Below are 23,838 nucleotides of genomic sequence, written 5' to 3'. Positions count from 1 at the left end.
TAAGCAGTGAATAACCAGATGTAAGCAGTGTATGGCCGGATGTAAGCAGTGTATGGCCGGATGTAAGCAGTGAATAACCAGATGTAAGCAGTGTATGGCCGGATGTAAGCAGTGTATGGCCGGATGTAAGCAGTGTATGGCTGGATGTAAGCAGTGAATAACCAGATGTAAGCAGTGAATGGCCGGATGTAAGCAGTGAATGGCCGGATGTAAGCAGTGTATGGCCGGATGTAAGCAGTGAATGGCCGGATGTAAGCAGTGAATGGCCGGATGTAAGCAGTGTGTGGCCGGATGTAAGCAGTGTGTGGCCGGATGTAAGCAGTGTATGGCTGGATGTAAGCCGTGAATGGTCAGATGTAAGCAGTGTATGGCCTAATGTAAGCAGTGAATGGCCAGATGTAAGCAGTGTATGGCCGGATGTAAGCAGTGTATGGCCGGATGTAAGCAGTATATGGCCGGATGTAAGCAGTCTGTGGCCGGATCTAAGCAGTGTATGGCCGGATGTAAGCAGTGTATGGTGGATGTAAGCAGTGAATGGCCAGATGTAAGCAGTGTATGGCCGGTTGTAAGCAGTGAATGGCCAGATGTAAGCAGTGTATGGCCAGATGTAAGCAGTGTATGGCCGGATGTAAGCAGTGTATGGCCGGATGTAAGCAGTGAATGGTCAGATGTAAGCAGTGTATGGCCTAATGTAAGCAGTGTATGGCCGGATGTAAGCAGCGAATGGCCGGATTTAAGCAGTGTATGGCCAGATGTAAGCAGTGAATGGCCAGATGTAAGCAGTGTATGGCCGGATGAAAGCAGTGAATAACCAGATGTAAGCAGTGTATGGCCGGATGTAAGCAGTGTATGGCCGGATGTAAGCAGTGTGTGGCCGGATCTAAGCAGTGTGTGGCCGGATGTAAGCAGTGTATGGCTGGATGTAAGCAGTGAATGGCCGGATGTAAGCAGTGAATGGCCGGATGTAAGCAGTGTATGGCCGGATGCAAGCAGTGAATGGCCGGATGTAAGCAGGGAATGGCCGGATGTAAGCAGTGTGTGGCCGGATGTAAGCAGTGTGTGGCCGGATGTAAGCAGTGTATGGCTGGATGTAAGCAGTGAATGGCCAGATGTAAGCAGTGTATGGCCGGATGTAAGCAGTTAATGGCCAGATGTAAGCAGTGTATGGCCGGATGTAAGCAGTGAATGGTCAGATGTAAGCAGTGTATGGCCTAATGTAAGCAGTGTATGGCCGGATGTAAGCAGTGTATGGCCGGATGTAAGCAGTGTATGGCCAGATGTAAGCAGTGAATGGTTAGATGTAAGCAGTGAATGGCCGGATGTAAGCAGTGTATGGCCGGATGTAAGCAGTGAATGGCCAGATGTAAGCAGTGTATGGCCAGATGTAAGCAGTGTATGGCCGGATTTAAGCAGTGTATGGCCGGATGTAAGCAGTGTATCGCCAGATGTAAGCAGTGTATGGCCGGATTTAAGCAGTGTATGGCCGGATGTAAGCAGTGAATGGTCGGATGTAAGCCGTGTATGGCCGGATGTAAGCAGCGAATGGCCGGATTTAAGCAGTGTATGGCCAGATGTAAGCAGTGAATGGCCAGAAGTAAGCAGTGTATGGCCGGATGTAAGCAGTGAATAACCAGATGTAAGCAGTGTATGGCCGGATGTAAGCAGTGTATGGCCGGATGTAAGCAGTGTGTGGCCGGATCTAAGCAGTGTGGGGCCGGATGTAAGCAGTGTATGGCTGGATGTAAGCAGTGAATGGCCGGATGTAAGCAGTGTATGGCCGGATGTAAGCAGTGAATGGCCGGATGTAAGCAGTGAATGGCCGGATGTAAGCAGTGTATGGCCGGATGTAAGCAGTGAATGGCCGGATGTAAGCAGTGTATGGCTGGATGTAAGCAGTGTATGGCCGGATGTAAGCAGTGTATGGTCAAATGAAAGCAGTGAAAGGCCAGTTGTAAGCAGTATATGGCCGGATGTAAGCAGTGAATGGCCAGATGTAAGCAGTGTATGGCCGAATGTAAGCAGTGAATGGACGGATGTAAGCAGTGTATGGCCAGATGTAAGCAGTGTGTGGCCGGATCTAAGCAGTGAATGGCCAGATGTAGGCAGTGTATGGCCTAATGTAAGCAGTGTATGGCTGGATGTAAGCAGTGAATGGCCAGATTTAAGCAGTGTATGGCCGGATGTAAGCAGTGAATGGCCAGATGTAAGCAGTGTATTGCCGGATGTAAGCAGTGAATGGCCAGATGTAAGCAGTGTATGGCCAGATGTAAGCAGTGTATGGTCGGATGTAAGCAGTATATGGCCGGATGTAAGCAGTGTGTGGCCGGATCTAAGCAGTGTATCGCCGGATGTAAGCAGTGTATGGCTGGATGTAAGCAGTGAATGGCCAGATGTAAGCAGTGTATGGCCGGTTGTAAGCAGTGAATGGCCAGATGTAAGCAGTGTATGGCCGGATGTAAGCATTGTATGGCCGGATGTAAGCAGTGTATTGCCGGATGTAAGCAGTGAATGGTCAGATGTAAGCAGTGTATGGCCTAATGTAAGCAGTGTATGGCCGGTTGTAAGCAGCGAATGGCCGAATGTAAGCAGTGTATGGCCAGATGTAAGCAGTGAATGGCCAGATGTAAGCAGTGTATGGCCGGATGTAAGCAGTGAATAACCAGATGTAAGCAGTGTATGGCCGGATGTAAGCAGTGTATGGCCGGATGTAAGCAGTGAATAACCAGATGTAAGCAGTGTATGGCCGGATGTAAGCAGTGTATGGCCGGATGTAAGCAGTGTATGGCTGGATGTAAGCAGTGAATAACCAGATGTAAGCAGTGAATGGCCGGATGTAAGCAGTGAATGGCCGGATGTAAGCAGTGTATGGCCGGATGTAAGCAGTGAATGGCCGGATGTAAGCAGTGAATGGCCGGATGTAAGCAGTGTGTGGCCGGATGTAAGCAGTGTGTGGCCGGATGTAAGCAGTGTATGGCTGGATGTAAGCCGTGAATGGTCAGATGTAAGCAGTGTATGGCCTAATGTAAGCAGTGAATGGCCAGATGTAAGCAGTGTATGGCCGGATGTAAGCAGTGTATGGCCGGATGTAAGCAGTATATGGCCGGATGTAAGCAGTCTGTGGCCGGATCTAAGCAGTGTATGGCCGGATGTAAGCAGTGTATGGCTGGATGTAAGCAGTGAATGGCCAGATGTAAGCAGTGTATGGCCGGTTGTAAGCAGTGAATGGCCAGATGTAAGCAGTGTATGGCCAGATGTAAGCAGTGTATGGCCGGATGTAAGCAGTGTATGGCCGGATGTAAGCAGTGAATGGTCAGATGTAAGCAGTGTATGGCCTAATGTAAGCAGTGTATGGCCGGATGTAAGCAGCGAATGGCCGGATTTAAGCAGTGTATGGCCAGATGTAAGCAGTGAATGGCCAGATGTAAGCAGTGTATGGCCGGATGAAAGCAGTGAATAACCAGATGTAAGCAGTGTATGGCCGGATGTAAGCAGTGTATGGCCGGATGTAAGCAGTGTGTGGCCGGATCTAAGCAGTGTGTGGCCGGATGTAAGCAGTGTATGGCTGGATGTAAGCAGTGAATGGCCGGATGTAAGCAGTGAATGGCCGGATGTAAGCAGTGTATGGCCGGATGCAAGCAGTGAATGGCCGGATGTAAGCAGGGAATGGCCGGATGTAAGCAGTGTGTGGCCGGATGTAAGCAGTGTGTGGCCGGATGTAAGCAGTGTATGGCTGGATGTAAGCAGTGAATGGCCAGATGTAAGCAGTGTATGGCCGGATGTAAGCAGTTAATGGCCAGATGTAAGCAGTGTATGGCCGGATGTAAGCAGTGAATGGTCAGATGTAAGCAGTGTATGGCCTAATGTAAGCAGTGTATGGCCGGATGTAAGCAGTGTATGGCCGGATTTAAGCAGTGTATGGCCAGATGCAAGCAGTGAATGGCCAGATGTAAGCAGTGTATGGCCGGATGTAAGCAGTGAATAACCAGATGTAAGCAGTGTATGGCCGGATGTAAGCAGTGTATGGCCGGATGTAAGCAGTGTGTGGCTGGATCTAAGCAGTGTGTGGCCGGATGTAAGCAGTGTATGGCTGGATGTAAGCAGTGAATGGCCGGATGTAAGCAGTGAATGGCCGGATGTAAGCAGTGTATGGCCGGATGTAAGCAGTGAATGGCCGGATGTAAGCAGTGTATGGCCGGATGTAAGCAGTGAATGGCCGGATGTAAGCAGTGTATGGCTGGATGTAAGCAGTGTATGGAGGGATGTAAGCAGTGTATGGCCGGATGTAAGCAGTGAATGGTCAGATGTAAGCAGTGTATGGCCTAATGTAAGCAGTGTATGGCCGGATGTAAGCAGCGAATGGCCGGATTTAAGCAGTGTATGGCCAGATGTAAGCAGTGAATGGCCAGATGTAAGCAGTGTATGGCCGGATGTAAGCAGTGAATAACTAGATGTAAGCAGTGTGTGGCCGGATGTAAGCAGTGTATGGCTGGATGTAAGCAGTGAATGGCCGGATGTAAGCAGTGTATGGCCGGATGTAAGCAGTGAATGGCCGGATGTAAGCAGTGAATGGCCGGATGTAAGCAGTGTATGGCCGGATGTAAGCAGTGAATGGCCGGAGGTAAGCAGTGAATGGCTGGATGTAAGCAGTGTATGGCTGGATGTAAGCAGTGTATGGCCGTATGTAAGCAGTGTATGGTCAAATGTAAGCAGTGAAAGGCCAGTTGTAAGCAGCATATGGCCGGATGTAAGCAGTGAATGGCCAGATGTAAGCAGTGTATGGCCGAATGTAAGCAGTGAATGGCCGGATGTAAGCAGTTTATGGCCAGATGTAAGCAGTGTGTGGCCGGATCTAAGCAGTGAATGGCCAGATGTAAGCAGTGTATGGCCTAATGTAAGCAGTGTATGACTGGATGTAAGCAGTGAATGGCCAGATTTAAGCAGTGTATGGCCGGATGTAAGCAGTGAATGGCCAGATGTAAGCAGTGTATGGCCGGATGTAAGCAATGTATGGCCGGATGTAAGCAGTATATGGCCGGATGTAAGCAGTGTGTTGCCGGATCTAAGCAGTGTATGGCCGGATGTAAGCAGTGTATGGCTGGATGTAAGCAGTGAATGGCCAGATGTAAGCAGTGTATGGCCGGATGTAAGCAGTGTATGGCCGGATGTAAGCAGTGTGTGGCCAGATGTAAGCAGTGTATGGCCAGATATAAGCAGTGTATGGCCGGATGTAAGCAGTGTATGGCCGGATGTAAGCAGTGTGTGGCCGGATGTAAGCAGTGTGTGGCCGTATCTAAGCAGTGTGTGGCCGGATCTAAGCAGTGTATGGCTGGATGTAAGCAGTGAATGGCCGGATGTAAGCAGTGTATGGCCGGATGTAAGCAGTGAATGGCCGGATGTAAGCAGTGAATGGCCGGATGTAAGCAGTGTATGGCCGAATGTAAGCAGTGAATTGCCGGATGTAAGCAGTGAATGGCCGGATGTAAGCAGTGTAAGGCTGGATGTAAGCAGTGTATGGCCGGATGTAAGCAGTGTATGGTCAAATGTAAGCAGTGAAAGGCCGGTTGTAAGCTGTATATGGCCGGATGTAAGCAGTGAATGGCCAGATGTAAACAGTGTATGGCCGAATGTAAGCAGTGAATGGCCGGATGTAAGCAGTGTATGGCCAGATGTAAGCAGTGTGTGGCCGGATCTAAGCAGTGAATGGCCAGATGTAAGCAGTGTATGGCCTAATGTAAGCAGTGTATGGCTGGATGTAAGCAGCGAATGGCCAGATTTAAGCAGTGCATGGCCGGATGTAAGCAGTGAATGGCCAGATGTAAGCAGTGTATGGCCGGATGTAAGCAGTGAATGTCCAGATGTAAGCAGTGTATGGCCGGATGTAAGCAGTGTATGGCCGGATGTAAGCAGTTTATGGCCGGATGTAAGCAGTGTGTGGCCGGATCTAAGCAGTGTATGGCCGGATGTAAGCAGTGTATGGCTGGATGTAAGCAGTGAATGGCCAGATGTAAGCAGTGTATGGCCGGATGTAAGCAGTGTATGGCTGGATGTAAGCAGTGTATGGCCGGATGTAAGCAGTGAATGGCCGGATGTAAGCAGTGTATGGCCAGATTTAAGCAGTGTATGGCCAGATGTAAGCAGTGAATGGTCAGATGTAAGCAGTGTATGGCCGGATGTAAGCAGTGAATGGTCAGATATAAGCAGTGTGTGGCCGGATGTAAGCAGTGTATGGTCGAATGTAAGCAGTGTATGGTCGAATGTAAGCAGTGTATGGCCGGATGTAAGCAGTGTATGGCCGGATGTAAGCAGTGAATGGCCAGATGTAAGCAGTGTATGGCCTAATGTAAGCAGTGTATGGCCGGATGTAAGCAACGAATGGCCAGATTTAAGCAGTGTATGACATAATTTAAGCAGTGTATGGCCGGATGTAAGCAGTGAATGGCCAGATTTAAGCAGTGTATGGCCTAATTTAAGAAGTGTATGGCCGGATGTAAGCAGCGAATGGCCAGATTTAAGCAGTGTATGGCCTAATGTAAGCAGTGTATGGCCGGATGTAAGCAGTGAATGGCCAGATGTAAGCAGTGTATGGCCGGATGTAAGCAGTGTATTGCCTGATGTAAGCAGTGTGTGGCCGGATCTAAGCAGTGTGTGGCCGGATGTAAGCAGTGTATGGCTGGATGTAAGCAGTGAATGGCCGGATGTAAGCAGTGAATGGCCGGATGTAAGCAGTGTATGACCGGATGTAAGCAGTGTATGGCTGGATGTAAGCAGTGTATGGCCGGATGTAAGCAGTGAATGGCCGGATGTAAGCAGTGTATGGCTGGATGTAAGCAGTGTATGGCCGGATGTAAGCAGTGTATGGTCGAATGTAAGCAGTGTATGGCCGGATGTAAGCAGTATATGGCCGGATGTAAGCAGTGAATGGCCAGATGTAAGCAGTGTATGGCCGGATGTAAGCAGTGAATGGCCGGATGTAAGCAATGTACTGAGCTGAACATCACAGGTCTTTCACACTGTTTAGTGACTATTGCCAAATACTACAGATCAGCCACGATTCAAAAACAGTGTACCGTTTACATCCAGCCATTGCCGGAGCCGGTAACAGCTAATCGGTGGAGCCATATGTTGGACCTTCGACATTGCTGATATTGATGACGTATCCAATATTTAAGACATAATTTTCACAGTAGTGGAAACCCCCTTTAAATATTGTATTAAAAAAATTATGCTACCTTGTACTTTATACTCTTCTCTAAGTTTTTAAGATCTGTTCTTGCTTAAGTGCAAACCTTATGGCCACGTGCACACATTGAGTATTTGGTGAGTTTGTTACCTCAGTGATTGGAAGCAAAAACCAGGAGTGGAAGAATCAGGGGAAAAGTATAATAGAAACAAGCCACCAATTCTGCATTTATCACCCATTCCTGGTTTTGACTTGAAAATACTGAGGCAAAAAGCTCACCAAATACTGAACGTGTGCACATGGCCTTAAGGTGCTCTGGTAGGATTAATTAAATATTAATGGTAATGCAGATTTTACACAACTACATGGCCAATAACAAAAATGTATCAGTTTGCACTAATTTCTCTCCATTTGAGAGCCATAGTTGGTTGACCGCTATGTGACACACTACCCGTATGATTTACAACCATAAATTAATAACCTGTCTTGATCATGTTGATTAAACTGGACATTCAACACAGTGCTGTCCTATAACTAAAGGGGTATTGTAGCCAAAAATATTAAAATGGATAGTAGGTTATAGATTTGGATACTATGGCAAAAAGTGTGAATGGAGTAATGATCAATCATGTGCTTTGCTATTCCATTTGAACTGTATGGGTGTGATAGGAACGTGAATGATAAAGGTGCTGGCTCATCTATGACCATCACCAATCAGGAGAAAAGGTTTCAGAAAATTCAAAGGAGAGGTGGCTCCACTTGCATGCAGCCGTCCCTTTGCCAGTTTATGGGAATGACAGAAAAAATGGAACAAGCAGCACTGCTTTCTACATTAATTTTATAGACTTCAGTGGAGAGGGCTGAATGCAGCATAAAACACCATCTCTCAATAGTTCCAGGTCCTACCTCCGAACAATATACAATTATTGGTTAAAGTAGCACTCCCATTCAATTTTTTCCCCTAAACCTGTGTAGTGTCAGTATGTGAATATGTGACAGCCACGGTGCGACTAGATCCGCACAGGTCAGGACCCTCCGACCCCTTAGTACCCTACACAGATAAACCTTGAGAAAGGCCCTATTTGGCCGAAACGTTTGCACGTGTCTGTTCGGTTGAATAAAGCTGCTTTTCTTCACTTGCAACTATTAGAGTGCTGACGTTTGGAGCCTCGGTCTGATACCCCATAGGCTTACATTGTAAAAGCCACTTCCAGGTCACACAGAGAACAGCATGACCCAGAGAATGTGAAGAGTGGTGACGTCACTCAAAAGAGGAGCTGAACAATGCTGTATACTGGAAAAGACACAGATGGCTTAATATATTAACACACTGACACTACACTGCATACACATACAGTATACACAGGTTTAATGCAAAAAGTTAGTAAGAGTGCTTTTTTGAGATCAGAATGAGAATAACCCTATAAGGTTTGTTCTTACAATGTTAGTAGACAGAAACAGGGGGTATAAATAGCAAAAACACACTAATCTTAACAAAATGAGTCAGTGACTGGTACAGGAGGAGAGAGGACCCTGCCCGCGAGGGCTCACAATCTGCAATGGATGGGTGAGGATAGAGTAGGTGAGGGTGGAGCTGGTTGTGCAGCGGTATGGTGGTGACTCACACAGGGGGATGGGGACGACTCGGTACCCGGGCCTTTTGCCTGACCTTGGGGATGTCGCGGTGGTCGGCTCCCGGGCCCGTACCCTGGGGTCAGCTTTTAAAAAGGGATTGCTTGTTAATTTTATGAAAGTTCGTGACGCCACCTGTGGTTTCTGGTGAGAATCACCAGCGCTGCAGCAGTCCACTGAGGCCGGTGATAAGGCAGCTCGATGGTATAGCTCCCCACAGGTGGAGCTAGGCCTCAGGGCAGCGTACGGAGAGGGGGATGCAGGACTGGCGAGACCCAGCCGGGTCAGAGCAAGAACGGGGACGGACACGGTAGTCACTTCAGTACCTTTTACTGGTGGTAATTCAGGCACATCCCGGAGCACTGTAGGGTGAAGGGTGCATATCAGGATCCTCCCCAATGAGCGGGTGTAGGGCCTCCTGTTTCTTGCCTCTGCCTAGTAAGTTTCTGACCTGCCTGGAGCTAAGCCTAACTTTGTCTCTGTCCTGCACCGGCTGACGTTGTGGTAGGGCCTTCTCTTGGAGTGCACGCTCCCAGCTTACGGGGCCTATGTGTCTCCTGGCTCTGTTACGTTTCAGCTCTCTGGTGATCCTGGGACCTGTAGTTCTCCAGGGATTCCGGTTATGCCTACTGGGTCATAGAGATCCCGGTAAGCTTGGACCCGGTGTCCGGTATATATTTCGGGGCGAGCTGGGTAAGCTCCTCTGCCCCCACTGCTACTCACTTTCCACTCGCCTTCGGCCACGCTCGGGCCCTCACTAGGCTACTCACACTAATGGCAGCTTGCCGCTCTTCATCGCTCTTACAGGCGTCGGCACACCTTAAGCTCACTTACTTGAGCTTCTACTGAGTCTAGACTGGGCTTCAGGACCACTGGAGGCCTAGCTTGCCTCACACAGCAACCCTCGTGTTTCTCCGCACACACAGCTCTTCAATCTCTGTGCACTCCAGACTGACTGAACTGCCTAGCTCCACCTTCCCTATTTATATCCCTAACGGGCTCCCTCTGCTGGTCTGAGGTGGAAGGTGGAGATGTGTGAATGTTTATGGGGGCTTCTTGTGGAGGATTCCATCAATGCACTCTTCTAGGATCTGTGGTACCAAGCGCAGCTGGGCGCCACAGTGGAGCGATGGTTAATGCAGGTTGTAGGCTTGTCGGAAGAGGTGGGTCTTCATGTTTCTTTTGAAGGTATCCACGGTAGGCGAGAGTCTGATATGTTGGGGTTGAGAGTTCCAGAGTAGGGGGGATGCATGGCAGAAATCTTGTATGCGATTGTGAGAAGAGGAGATTAGAGGGGAATAGAGAAAGAGATCTTGTGAGGATCGGAGGTTGTATGCAGGTAAGCACCGGGAGACTAGGTCACAGATGTATGGGGGAGACAGGTTGTGGATGGCTTTTTATGCCAGGGTTAGGGTTTTGAACTGGAGTCTCTGTGCAATGGGGAGCCAGTGAAGGGATTGACAGAGGGGAGAGGCCGGGGAATAGCGGGGGGACAGGTGGATTAGTCAGGCAGCAGAGTTTAGGATAGATTGGAGGGGCGCATGAGTGTGTGAAGGGAGGCCACAGAGCAAGAGGTTGCAGTAGCCTTGTCACATGTCTTAGGATAATAGCAAAAAACAAAATCTCAATTTGCAGACACTGTGTTTCGGGGTACTGCCCCTCGTCAGTGCAAAGTGTGATATTTGGTTTGGCTGGGTCAGAGGCGTAAAAAAAATGACTAGAAGCAATGGGATGAAACTGAATGGGAGAAAATGCAGATTAGATATTGGAAAAAACTTTTTGACAGTGAGGGTAATCAATGAGTGGAACAGGCTGCCACGAGAGGTGGTGAGTTCACCTTCAATGTAAGTCTTCAAACAGAGACTGGACAGACATCTGTCTGAGATGGTTCAGTGAATCCTGCATTGAGCAGAGGTTGGACACGATGACCCTGGAGGGGTCAACTCCAACATTCTATGATTCTAGCCTTGCGCCTATCACTTCGCCATGTACCAGTCTCTAAAAATGATGTACAGGAGCAAAGTTATAACTGAGCTGAGTTATTTAAAGGGGTGGTCTGAAACTAAACTTGATTTAAAACCTAAATGTCTATCTAATTAATGTCATAATCAAATTGTTTTTTAATGTACTTTAATTAAAACGTTTTTACTTTTTTGATGATGTTTCATTTGAGAATTCCCAGTGCATGCTGGGATACTCACATGGGACATCATCATGGGGCTGGGACTTAGGTTACTCCCGCAGCTGCTTTCCCCACCCTGAAATGAAGCGTCATCAGTGGCGTCCATTTCAGGTGCTGGGCTAGTCCCTGCTCCACTGATCATGTGTGAGCTCCCTGCACGATATTTCTTTTCAATGCACAGTGATAGTGTGCTCCCTCGCTAACTCTAGTGAGAAGGAATGAGCCCACAAGAGAGCGCAGCATTGACAATGCATATTGCAAACGAAAGAACATAGCAAGCAGAGAGAGCAGAGACCAGTCACGCAATCAAACCAGACGTCACTGATGACGTCTCAGGGCGATCCTGGTCTCTGCTCTCACTGCTGGTCTCATTCTCTACTTTACAATGCACAAGGACAGTGTGCTGTCTTGCCGGCTCATCACTTCTCGTTAGAGCCAGCAAGGGAGTGCACTGTCACTGCACATTGAAAAGGAGTATCACACAGTGAGCTCATCCAACAGAGCATCGTCTCTTTCTGGGTCTTCCACAAACTGGCCTATAAAATTATCCTGTAACAATCTGAGGAATTTTCTCTCCTTTGCAGTTTAAGCATAGTTATTATCCCAGTTGTTAGAACCCTCCTGTTAGTTTTTTCTATCTTGTGTTTTGTGGTCACGTGACCATCTGCCTTTATATTCCAGCTCCGCCCTTCTGGCTTTGCTGGACTTCAGTGTTGTTTGACTGTTTTGCTAGCCTGGTGCTTTGGTGCCTATCTCTGTCAGTTCGCTTGGTCCTCTGGGACCTCTAGTACATTTTTGTCAGTTTGTCTTTGTGTTCTACAACAACTTCTGTATAGGAGGTGTCCCATTTTTTGTCCCAGTTCTTAGTTCTTTTAGGGACCCCTCCCTTAATTCTATAGGTCTTCGTTTAGACTAGCCGAGGACTAAGGCGGGTCTGTTCACTAGGAACTTGTTGCAGATCATAACAGTAAGTCCAGCCCAAAAAAATTTAACGGAAAGAAATTCGGGGATCAGTATGGTTTCCGTTCAGGATTTGGCTCAACGCTTGCAGGGATTGTCTCTGGAGGTGGCCGAGCTCCAGCAACACATGAGTAGCTGTTCTGGAGCGCATTTTGTCGAACCCAAGGTAGGACTGCCTGATGTTTTTTATGGTAAACAGCAAGATTTTTTTTCCTTTAAAAATGCTTGTTTGTTATATTTTCGTTTGAGACCAAGATCCTCTGGGAATGAATCACAGCGCATTGGTTTTATTATGTCACTTTTGCGCAAGGAACCACAGGGGTGGGCCTTTTCTCTCCAACCTAATGATCCGTGTTTGTGGTCTGTTGAAATTTATTTTTCTGCTATGGGGCTATTATATGACAATCCTGATCAAATCTCATCTGCTGAATCAAAACTTAGACGTTTGAATCAGGGGTCAGATGATGTTGAAAATTATTGCACACACTTCAGGAGATGGGCCTCAGAAGTTAAATGGAATGATTCTGCGCTGAGATGTTTATTTCTTGCTGGTCTGAGTGAAAGGGTTAAGGATTTGCTAATTGTATTCCCTACACCTGAGACACTGCAGGAAGCTATGCAGTTAGCTGTTCGTGTGGACAGGAGACTGAGGTCCAGGGTGAATGATGTAAAAACTCCTGTAACTCAGGTCCTAGTTCCCAGAAAATCTGCTCTGACAGCGGAGAACCAATGAAGGTGGGGGCAATGTCACTCCGCTCTCAGGAAAGAGACCGGAGATTCGCTGAAAGTTTGTGTCTTTATTGTGGTAAAGCTGACCATTTGATTAAGTATTGTGAGTGTCGTTTAAGTAAAGAAAGAAAAAAAGGTCAGTTACGCCCGTATAGCTTGTTTACGCTCTGCAGGAGTATTTCTTTCTGGGAGTACTACTCTGCAGGGAGATTTGATTGAATTTCAGGTATCTGTGCATTGTGGTTCAACACTTAATGTGATTGATAAAGGGTTTTTGGAAAACCTTAAATTGAAATCCAAACCTTTGTCATCACCTATTTCTGTGGTTGCAATTGATAACACTCCTTTGAAATGTATTACTCACAAGACTGCTGCATTTTCCCTCACTATCAATGGAGTTCACCAAGAAATTTTGGACTTGGTTGTTTTGGATAATTTGCCCTCTCCAGTTGTTCTAGGATTGCCTTGGTTAAAACTGCACAATCCTTTATTGGACTGGTCTACTAATGTGATTAAGTCTTGGAGTCCGAAGTGCTATGATAAATGTTGTAATGGTCGCATTACGGCTGTGGAAAAAGGGGAATTACTGGTACCTATTCAAGATTTTTGGAGTTTTTTTTCGGAGGAGGAGTCGCAAGTTTTACCTCCTCATAGGGATTATGATTGTGCCATTGAGTTTGTTCCGGGTGCTACTCTTCCCAAAAGTCGCTTGTTTAATCTGACTATCCCTGAAAGAAAGGCTTTGGAGGAGTACATAGAGACTAGCCTGGCTGCTGGTCACATTAGACCTTCTAAGTTGCCTGTGGCAGTTGGATTCTTCTTTGTTAAAAAAAAGGACGGGCATTTACGTCCATGTCTGGATTTTCGTGAAATTAATAAGATTACCGTACGCAATTCCTACCCATTGCTGTTAATTCCTGACATGTTTAACCAGTTAGTGGGAGCCAAGTGGTTCTCCAAAATTGATCTCCGGGGGGGCATACAATTTGTTACCAGTGAAGGAGGGTGATGAATGGAAAACTGCTTTTAACACTCCGGTAGGTCATTTTGAGAATCTGGTGATGCCTTTTGGTCTTACCAATGCACCTGCATTTTTTCAGAACCTTATTAATGACATCCTGAGACCTTTGATTGGTAAGAATGTGGTTGTGTATTTGGATGACATTTTGATTTATTCACCAGATCTGGAGTCCCATTGGCAGAGTGTACGTGAAGTTTTGCAGTTATTGAGTGATAATTCACTCTTTGCTAAGCTGGAGAAATGTGAGTTCATTGTGTACAAAATTAGTTTTTTGGGCTACATTGTCTCCAGCGAGGGCTTTGAGATGGACCCGGTGAAGGTTCAGGCTGTGCAGGAATGGCCTAGGCCTATTGGTTTGAAATCTATACAGAGATTTTTGGGTTTTGCCAATTATTACAGGAAATTCATTAAGAATTTTTCTGTAATTGTTAAACCTCTAACCGATCTCACCAGGAAAGGTGCGAATACGGCCCAGTGGACTACTGAGGCCATTGAAGTGTTTGAGTATCTCAAAGAGAGGTTCAGTTCTGCCCCTATCCTTATGCAGCCTGATGAGACCAAGCCTTTTTTGGTCGAGGTCGATGCTTCATCGGTTGGGGTCGGAGCAGTTTTGTCTCAGGAGAACAAGGGTGGAGTACATCCTTGTGCCTTCTTTTCGAGGAAATTTTCGGAAACCGAACTGAATTATGATGTTGGAAATCGGGAGTTGCTGGCTATTAAACTTGTGTTTGAACATTGGCGTCATTTTTTGGAAGGCGCTAGATTTCCTATTCAGGTTTTCACAGATCATAAGAATCTGATCTATCTGGATGCTGCCAAGCGCTTGAATGCCCGTCAAGCTAGGTGGGCACTTTTTTTTTCTCGGTTTCATTTTTCTGTTACCTATATCCCTGGTACTAAGAATGTTAAAGCCGATGCTTTATCTCACAGCTTCTCTCCTACGGTCGGTGCCGAGGAGGAGGAGAGCATTTTACAGAAAGGAGTTGTGGTGGCGGCTTTGGACTCCGTTTTGGAGAATGGGATTCTGAAATCTCAAGATGATGCTCCATCTAACACTCCCCATGGGAGGTTGTTCGTGCCTAGAGCCTTTAGGAGAGATTTGTTTGTGGAGTGTCATGAGTCTCGGTTGGCAGGTCATCCAGGAATTTCGGAAACTAAGAGACTTATCAGTCGCAGTTTTTGGTGGCCTGGATGGCAGAAGGAAGTCATCAGGTGGGTGCGTCAGTGTACTGTGTGTGCTAGGTCAAAGGCTTCACATACTCCTGCTGCGGGGTTGCTTTGCCCTCTAGAAGTTCCTAGTGCGCCTTGGACGCATCTCACAATCGATTTAATTACTGATCTTCCTGTGTCCGAGGGTTTTACTGTCATCTGGGTGGTCGTGGACCGTTTTAGTAAGATGTGTCACTTGGTTCCATTCATTAAGTTGCCCTGCGCCAAGACACTCGCTAATGCGTTTGTTAAGGAGATTGTCAAACTCCATGGCGTTCCCACAGATATTGTTTCTGATAGAGGACCTCAGTTGGTGGCTCGCTTTTGGCGTGCTTTTTGTGACAGGTTGGGAGTCCATTTGTCATTTTCGTCTGGTTGTCATCCTGAGTCTAATGGACAGACTGAAAGAAAGAACCAGGATGTTGAACAGTTTTTGTGTTGTTTTGTGGCAGACAATCAAGAGGTGTGGTCTGAGTTTCTGCCTCTCGCAGAATTTGCTCTTAACAATCATACAGCCTCCTCTGCTGGGTGTGCTCCTTTTTTTGTTGTACTGAGAGACATCCGTCTTTTGGTTCGTTCTCCAAATTAGGGTCGGCGGTGCCGGAGGAGGAGAATTTTTCCGGAGAGAGTTTGCACCTTCAAGAGGCTAACAAGAAGTCCAAGAAGTATTTTGACAGGAAACGTAAAGAGGTTTTGTTTACTGTGGGTGACATAGTTTGGTTGTCCTCGAAGAACCTGCGGTTGAGGATTCCCTCTAAAAAACTGGGTCCTAAGTTTGTGGGTCCATTAAAAGTGCTTCAGGTTGTTAACCCATCTGCTATTAGGTTGGATGTCCCTACTTCCTGGAAGATTAATCCTGTGTTTCATGTTTCCTTGTTGAAAAAGGCTGATGTGTCAGATAGGGATGCCACTGTCACAGTTCCTCCTGTGGTGGAAGACGGCGAATTTGAGATTTCGCGTATCTTGAATTCTAGATGGCATAGAGGGAGATTACAGAATCTTGTCTCCTGGAAGGGTTTCGGTCCCGAAGACAACTCCTGGGTAAGGACGGATGATGTCTCTGCTCCTAGGCTTGTTAAAGCTTTCCACAGGAGGTTTCCGGACAGGCCTGGGCCTGGAGGATCCGGAGGATCCTCATAAAAGAGGGGGTACTATGAGAACCCTCCTGTTAGTTTTTTCTATCTTGTGTTTTGCGGTCACGTGACCATCTGCCTTTATATTCCAGCTCTGCCCTTCTGGCTTTGCTGGACTTCAGTGTTGTTTGACTGTTTTGCTAGCCTGGTGCTTCGGTGCCTATCTCTGTCAGTTCGCTTGGTCCTCTGGGACCTCTAGTACATTTTTGTCCGTTTGTCTTTGTGTTCTATAACAATTTCTGTTTAGGAGGTGTCCCATTTTTTGTCCCAGTCCTTAGTTCTTTTAGGGACCCCTCCCTTAATTCTATAGGTCTTCGTTCAGACTAGCCGAGGACTAAGGCGGGTCTGTTCACTAGGAACAGGCATCCCGCTACATCGTAGGGATTCAGCTTAGTCTTACTGTAGGGACAGCTTTCCCCTATCTTTCCTTAGTGCTTGTTGCAGATCATAACATCAGTAGTGTAAATTTGTGTAGCTGTGCAACCAGCTTAGGATGAGATAAATACCTTGCTACCGAAGCTTTAGCATGGATCTAGTTCTATGAGGGTGTCAAGGCCTCTCCCTGTTCCTCTCTCCTCCTCTCACTTTATAGACTTCAATAATATGTTTAACTTTTTTACAGACTGAATGTTGGGTTCAGGAAGCAAGGGGAGGGGGAGAAATGGCTCACAAGTGGATAAACAAGTATATTTGTCTGATAAGACATATTATAAAGGTTCTTATATTTGCTTGCATTATTGATTTATGCAAAGTTTGTTGAAAGTACAGTTCTCATTTAATCACAAGGTCTCACCACCCATTAAAATAATAGACATAGCCAACCTTTTGCTGAGCCCCCACTCTCCAGTGACCTCATAAGAGCCTCATTGGCTGCCTCTGTGGTGTAGTGCTATCATTTTCTAATATTGTTTGGAAAATATTGGTCCAAGTGAGATGATTTTTTTTGTGAATGCTATATCCATTTCATGTGAAAACAAGAAATCTACTTGTGTTTTTAATTTAGTAAAACGTATAATTCCCCCTTTGTTTTCTATAGGGAATGTTCTTATCTGCATATTATCATGTAGCCTTTTTCCTCATAGCAACTAATAATCTGGCATCTCATTTTATACAGCAATAAAAGAGTTTTCCTTCCACTGCAAAAGTAAAATATCACAAAACCATTATTGAAGGCACTAAAGAGTTAACACTTCCTTCTTCATATCATATCAGTCCTCTATCACTTTTTCCAGTTATGAGTGTTTTGCTTCTTGATAAGATTGAGTCATGTTTAGAAGTCACTTTGAGAGAGTCCTTCCTAGAAAATGTGTTACTAACCCATTAGCTACTGGAAAAGGAATGATGAAAGAGTTAAAACAGAAGGACTAGGACCTTATCTGTGTATTAGGAGGTGAAAAGTCTTGCTTCTGTTGACCTACTATTTGCTATCATATGTATGATATCAGCATTGTGACCAGCACTATGGCCAATCAGTACTTCCCCACACTGGGTCATTTCCTACCACCTATAAGGCCACGGCCCCACTATCAGTATTCGGTCAGTATTTTTTCTCAGGAGTGGGAGCCAAAACCAGGAGTGGGTGATAAATGCAGAATTGGTGACTTGTTTCTATTATACCGTTTCTCTGATTGTTCCTCACCTGGTTTTGGCTCCCACTCCTGAGAAAAAATACTGACCGAATACTGACCAAATACTGATAGTGGAGACCTGGCCTTAAACTGATTAAAGTGTTTCAAATGAGAATCAGTTTCCAAGTGTGAAAAATACCAATGACCTTCATTAAATTCAATATTAAAAGGAGGGATGAAAATACCTCTAAATTTTATATGGAAACTACATAGCTGGGTTTTCTGTTACTTGTATTAAAGATTCAGTTTGCAGCTGCATAGCAGGTACTACACGTATGTTATTATTATTATTATTTATTATTATAGCGCCATTTATTCCATGGCGCTTTACATGTATATACATATATTTTTTTTTTGTCTTGTTTTGTTCTTGGGTTTTGACTGTGAAAAGGTCACAGTGTAAACGTGCTCTTTAAGCAGCTTATGCTCTGGCTCATTTCTTTGGTTTTGAAATATATATACGGTATATACACTGCTCAAAAAATAAAGGGAACACTTAAACAACAGAATATAACTCAAAGTAAATCAAACTTCTGTGAAATCAAACTGTCCACTTAGGAAGCAACACTGATTGACAATCAATTTCACATGCTGTTGTGCAAATGGAATAGACAATAGATGGAAATTATTGGCAATTATCAAGACACTCTCAAAAAAGGAGTGGTTCTGCAGGTGGGGACCACAGACCACATCTCAGTACCAATGCTTTCTGGCTGATGTTTTGGTCACTTTTGAATGTTGGTTGTGCTTTCACACTCGTGGTAGGATGACACGGACTCTACAACCCACAGAAGTTGCTCAGGTAGTGCAGCTCATCCAAGATGGCACATCAATGCGAGCTGTGGCAAGAAGGTTTGCTGTGTCTGTCAGCGTAGTGTCCAGAGGCTGGAGGCGCTACCAGGAGACAGGCCAGTACACCAGGAGACGTGGAGGGGGCCATAGGAGGGCAGCAACCCAGCAGCAGGACCTCTACCTCCGCCTTTGTGCAAGGAGGAACAGGAGGAGCACTGCCAGAGCCCTGCAAATTGACCTCCAGCAGGCCACAAATGTGCATGTGTCTGTACAAACGGTTAGAAACCGACTCCATGATGGTGGTATGAGGGCCCGACGTCCACAGATGGGGGTTGTGCTCACAGCCCTACACCGTGCAGGACGCTTGGCATTTGCCACAGAACACCAGGATTGGCAAGTCGCCACTGGCGCCCTGTGATCTTCACAGATGAAAGCAGGTTCACACTGAGCACATGTGACAGACGTGACAGAGTCTGGAGATGCCATGGAGAGCGATCTGCTGCCTGCAGCATCCTTCGCATTGACCGGTTTGGCAGTGGGTCAGTAATGGTGTGGGGTGGCATTTCTTTGGAGGGCCGCACAGCCCTCCATGCTCTCGCCAGAGGTAACCTGACTGCCATTAGGTACCGAGATGAGATCCTCAGACCCCTTGTGAGACCATATGCTGGTGCGGTTGGCCCTGGGTTCCTCCTAATGCAGGGCAATGCTAGATCTCATGTGGCTGGAGTGTGTCAGCAGTTCCTGCAAGATGAATGCATTGAAGCTATGGACTGGCCCTCCCGTTCCCCAGACCTGAATCCGATTGAGCACATCTGGGACATCATGTCTCGCTCCATCCACCAACGTCACATTGCACCACAGACTGTCCAGGAGTTGGCTGATGCTTTAGTCCAGGTCTGGGAGGAGATCCCACAGGAGACCATCCGCAACCTCATCAGGAGCATGCCCAGGCGTTGTAGGGAGGTCATACAGGCACGTGGAGGCCACACACAATACTGTTTTAAAGCCATTACATCAAAGTTGGATCAGCCTGTAGTGTGTTTGTAATGTTAAAATAGCAAGACAATTGGGGTTCCACGAAGTCCTCTTTGAATTCTTTATTTCTTATTGGGGTTCTACAACAATACACATTAAGTGGAGATGATATAAAGGACCAGTGCTGAGCAAACTTTACAACCAACATTTCAATTGCAAAACATCCTGGGCTCTTTATGCAGTTAACAGGTCCCCTCAATACCATGACATTGCAGAGCGATGTATATCCACTACTTCAGGTAATGCTTAATGATTAGGTCTCACATTACATCTTGACATCATGAGGGCTTAGTAATCACAAAAGGATCCCAGGATTCTGGCAATCTAAGTGCTGGCAAAGGAAGTTTGCTCTGACCCGGTCTGGTGGCCACGAAGATTCGAAGTGGATGTCGGACCATGGTAGTGCAAATCTTTTTTGCTCATTTCTAACACTAACTATTGGAGATCCTAGAAAATAAAAGTAAACTCAGCAAACCTGTAGCAATTACGTATCATTTCTCTTACTTTGTGGTTTAATTTTTAGCCCCCACAAAAACAATAAAGAAAAGTTTGAGAAGTATTTCTGTGGTGCCCCTGAGGGTTCAGTCGCCACAGAGGTACTGCATCTCACCCAGAGGTGTGGTATCTCACTCTCAGGTAAGGATGGAGTACTGCCCGGGACCCAAACACCTGCATCCAACACTACACTACTCCAGACCAGCAGGAGGGGCAAGATGCACTGCTGTGCTGCTGAGCCCTGTCCCTGGCTGGAGTGGGGGGAACCAAGAGAGGGGGAACCATGTAGTGGGTGTGGGTGGAGGAAGCATAACAGGGGAGCACTAGAGAAGAAGGATATAAAAATGGGAAGCCATCTTGGAAGTGGTCAGAACAGTTTGAGGGAACAGTGAGGAGAGAGTGTGTGGAGCAGGAGCTCTGCTCAGGAGGAGAGGGCCTGAGTGAGAGAGGCCCAGGAGGTGAGACTGACTGAAGAGAAGAGAGGAGCAGGGAGAAAGGCTCCAGAAGGAAAGAGTGGATCCTAGGGGTACGGGGAGTGCAGGAGGTCACCCGTACGCCCGAATCTACCAGGAGTGGAAGGATCAAGCCGCAGAGGGGACCGGCCCCTAACTAGTGGGAATTGCAATATTCAGCTAGAAACCAGAGGCTTCTACATTTCCAAGGTGCAGTTGCCACAGCCGCAATTAATCGCCAAAAAGGTAGCCACACAGGATCCAGGGAACTCCAGGTTGCCCGCCAAGATCTGAGGTTACCGGCTTGGGACACTGTTTGCGAGGCGCAGGGCAGGAGGGTGAGAGCCAGCATAGGAAGACGACCAGGAGAGGCACACGGAAAGGGGTCCCGTTAAGTGCTCTTGAATTACCTGAGGGATTGCTGAACCCCTCCCTGAGTAAACACCGGTCGACATGGGTGGTTATAATCTGCAGTTGTAACCAGGAGCAACGTGATAATCGTGAGTAAACCCTGAAGACTGCACCCCACTGTCTCTGTGAATTATTGCTGCGCCATCATCCCCTGCACCACACTGCACAACAACATCTACCTCACCTATAATCACCACAGCAATGCCCTGAAGCTTAGCTCTACCTGTGGAGAGCTGAACCAACTCTGCTGCATTACCAACAGCTCCAGAGGACCTGCTCCGCAGCGGCGGCTCCCTTTAGCCGCATACCACAGGTGGCTTCATGAACATTAAACATAAAAACTATAATCCTTTTCTTTAAAACCCCTTTTATTGACTGCCCTGGGTCACGGACCGGGTCACCGCCACTGTGACATCTCCCCTATCAACGACTGGCCTGGCTACCGAGTACCCCACGGCCCAGGGGGCGCATCATTTCCAAGAGTCCAGCTTTCAACAAACTCCAAGACACCACAAATGGTATAAAACTGTAGTAATGGTTCAACCAACATTGGTCAAATAATTTCAACATGGACCTACTGGATCCAGTTGGAAGCCATTCTCCAAAATATTAACCTCCATCCTGCTTTACCGCACCTATCATTTCGGCTTTATAGGTATTTTAATATGATCAAAATGAATCATAGAATGTTAGAATTAGAGGGGAGCTCCAGGGTCATCGTGTCCAACCCTTGCTCAATGCGGGATTCACTAAACCATCTCAGACAGATGTCTTTCCAGCTTCTTTTTGAAGACTTCCATTGAAGGAGAACTCACCACCTCACGTGGCCGCCTATTCCACTTATTCATCACCCTCAATATGAATGTTATTTTCACCATATTGATTTTAATGATGGAACATTCTTATACTAGCAGTTGTCCCAGAGAAGAAGAGATCTGATTAAGTCAACGTAAAATATAGGTGAAAGTTGCTTCTGTACCCTAACATCCTTGGGTAAAAGGAGAGAAAGATTGAAGCCTGGCTGACACAGGAATGTTCCTTCAAGTCCTGAGATGTGTGACTAACGGAAATGAAATAGAGAGAACCTGATTTCTGACATCAATGTATTAGGATGAGATAAGAGGCTAATGGATTGATATCCCTAAGCTAATTATGTAAGGACATGTTTGCACTATAATAACTTTCTTTGCCCTTGAACTTTTCTTACTTTTTAATTAGATCCGCAAAGCATTGATCTAACTAATAATACTAATATTACTTATAGCACAGTCTTATTAATATCATGTGTAACCTTTTACCATATGTAGACCTGGTAGGAGTGATTACAAACGATCAACACTAGAAATTATGAGAACATGCAGGGATTATACTGAAGCAGGAGGTATAAAGTCTAAGGAAACTTAAAGAAGCTGAGCGGAGTATTGTGGTTTAAGTCAATGATGTTCTCCTTAAACCTGCGTTCAACATGCAGAAAAGTGGAATTTCTGAAACAGGTATGAGACGATGAAGTGACACTTGTTTCCTGATGTCTCTGTATGAAATGATGATATGAAAGCCTGTGCAGAAGGAGGAGGTGAGATGTTTGTGCCCGAAATCTGTGTCCGGTTAAGAAATGGTACATGTATAATAGGAATGTCTGACAGATGATATGTGCCAGTGATGTTAATCTACTACCCAAATACACACATATGTTAGCCAGATGATCATGAATTAACTGCGCAAAATAATTCCTTCACTGTTAATATTCTTTTATTCAATATTACCCCATTCACATTTATAATACCAGCCATTCAATCTGCATATATATCTATACATACTATCGGGCTAATTTTCAGATATTTTATACTTTTCGAGATACTTTATAATCATAAAGCCAATTGACTATGCATTTAACTGGATAGCTAATTAGATATAGTGAAAAACAAAATTTTTAGAATTATATACAATATATAATATAAAAAAAGTAAATAATGTCCATAAATCTCATATAAGTCTCTTCGAAATGCCCATCTGTCTACTAGGTGAGAATGACAGAAATGTGCGGCTCTTACCTGGCAGCCTGGTATCCAGAGTGTGAGCTCGCCAATAGGTTTCGAGGTGTGCTAGAGGCTACTGGAGTGGAGGTACTTGAGGTGGAGGGAGAAAGTAAATGAAGCGCACTCCTCTCTGATCTCCACTGACTCATTTATAAACAGTGGCAAATAGGGAGGGGGGAGGCAGTAAGGAGCTGTGGATTGGCTGCACAGGAGAAGTGAATTAGGAATGGTATAACAGGGCTTAAGCCAGGAGATAGGAAAAACTGATAAGAAGAGAAGGGGGTGGGCTAGTGAATGGAGGGGGCAGTGGGGAGAACACAACAGCCCTCTTTTTGTTCCTACATCAGCCCTCCCACCCCTTTGCTTCCTTTTCTGCCTTGATCTGATTCTGAAATTTCCTAAATACACTCTAGGACAATAGACCACATTGAGTACTCCAAAGGTTTCCCAAGAATTGAACTCCAGGTAAAAGGGAAAGAGCGGTAGGGATAAAGGCTTAGTGGGGACGCTGTCAACTAGCCCCCTTCCCTTACCTGGCAGTGAATACACTTCATGTTCATCTTCTTGTCTACAATTCCCGAAAGAAAGCATTGTGGTCAGACCACCCCATAGCCCTGTCACATACACAAGGCATGGTGCTAGGAATCATCTCCTCACCTTACAGCTTCCATATAGAGAGTAAAATTGGCACCCATCCTTTCCCATTCTACCATCCTGTTCCATATAAAAACTTATCAATATCTTCATAGTTTACCTGTGTCCTTATGAAGTCAATCATCTCATATGGAATGGTAAATAAGTTCAATGAAAAACATGAAACTACAAATGCATTCTAAATTCTAAACCTGCTTTAATGCTTTTATATATATATATAGTTGAGCAATTCATGAACTTGCTCTCTTTCACTGCTCAGCCATAACAGTAACCCCCTTCATGCCACTAA

General features: G+C 46.0%; 1 protein-coding gene across 1 annotated transcript in view; it reads right to left on the bottom strand.

Annotated features, from left to right (window-relative positions):
• SLC26A9 (solute carrier family 26 member 9) overlaps nucleotides 1-23,083 on the bottom strand; it is a 185,488-nt gene extending 162,405 nt beyond the window's left edge. The window contains exon 1 of the mRNA XM_073666947.1: nucleotides 22,911-23,083. The gene's annotated coding sequence lies outside the window, so the exon portion shown is untranslated. The remainder of the gene's footprint in view (nucleotides 1-22,910) is intronic.
• Nucleotides 23,084-23,838: the final 755 nt, after the last annotated feature.

This window comes from Phyllobates terribilis, unplaced genomic scaffold, assembly GCF_046119375.1.
Source record: "Phyllobates terribilis strain yellow unplaced genomic scaffold, ASM4611937v1 Scaffold_2__4_contigs__length_985480577, whole genome shotgun sequence".
Lineage (NCBI taxonomy): Eukaryota > Metazoa > Chordata > Amphibia > Anura > Dendrobatidae > Phyllobates > Phyllobates terribilis.
Note: the sequence above shows the minus strand (reverse complement) of the source record. Positions and strands in the feature narration are given on the sequence as shown.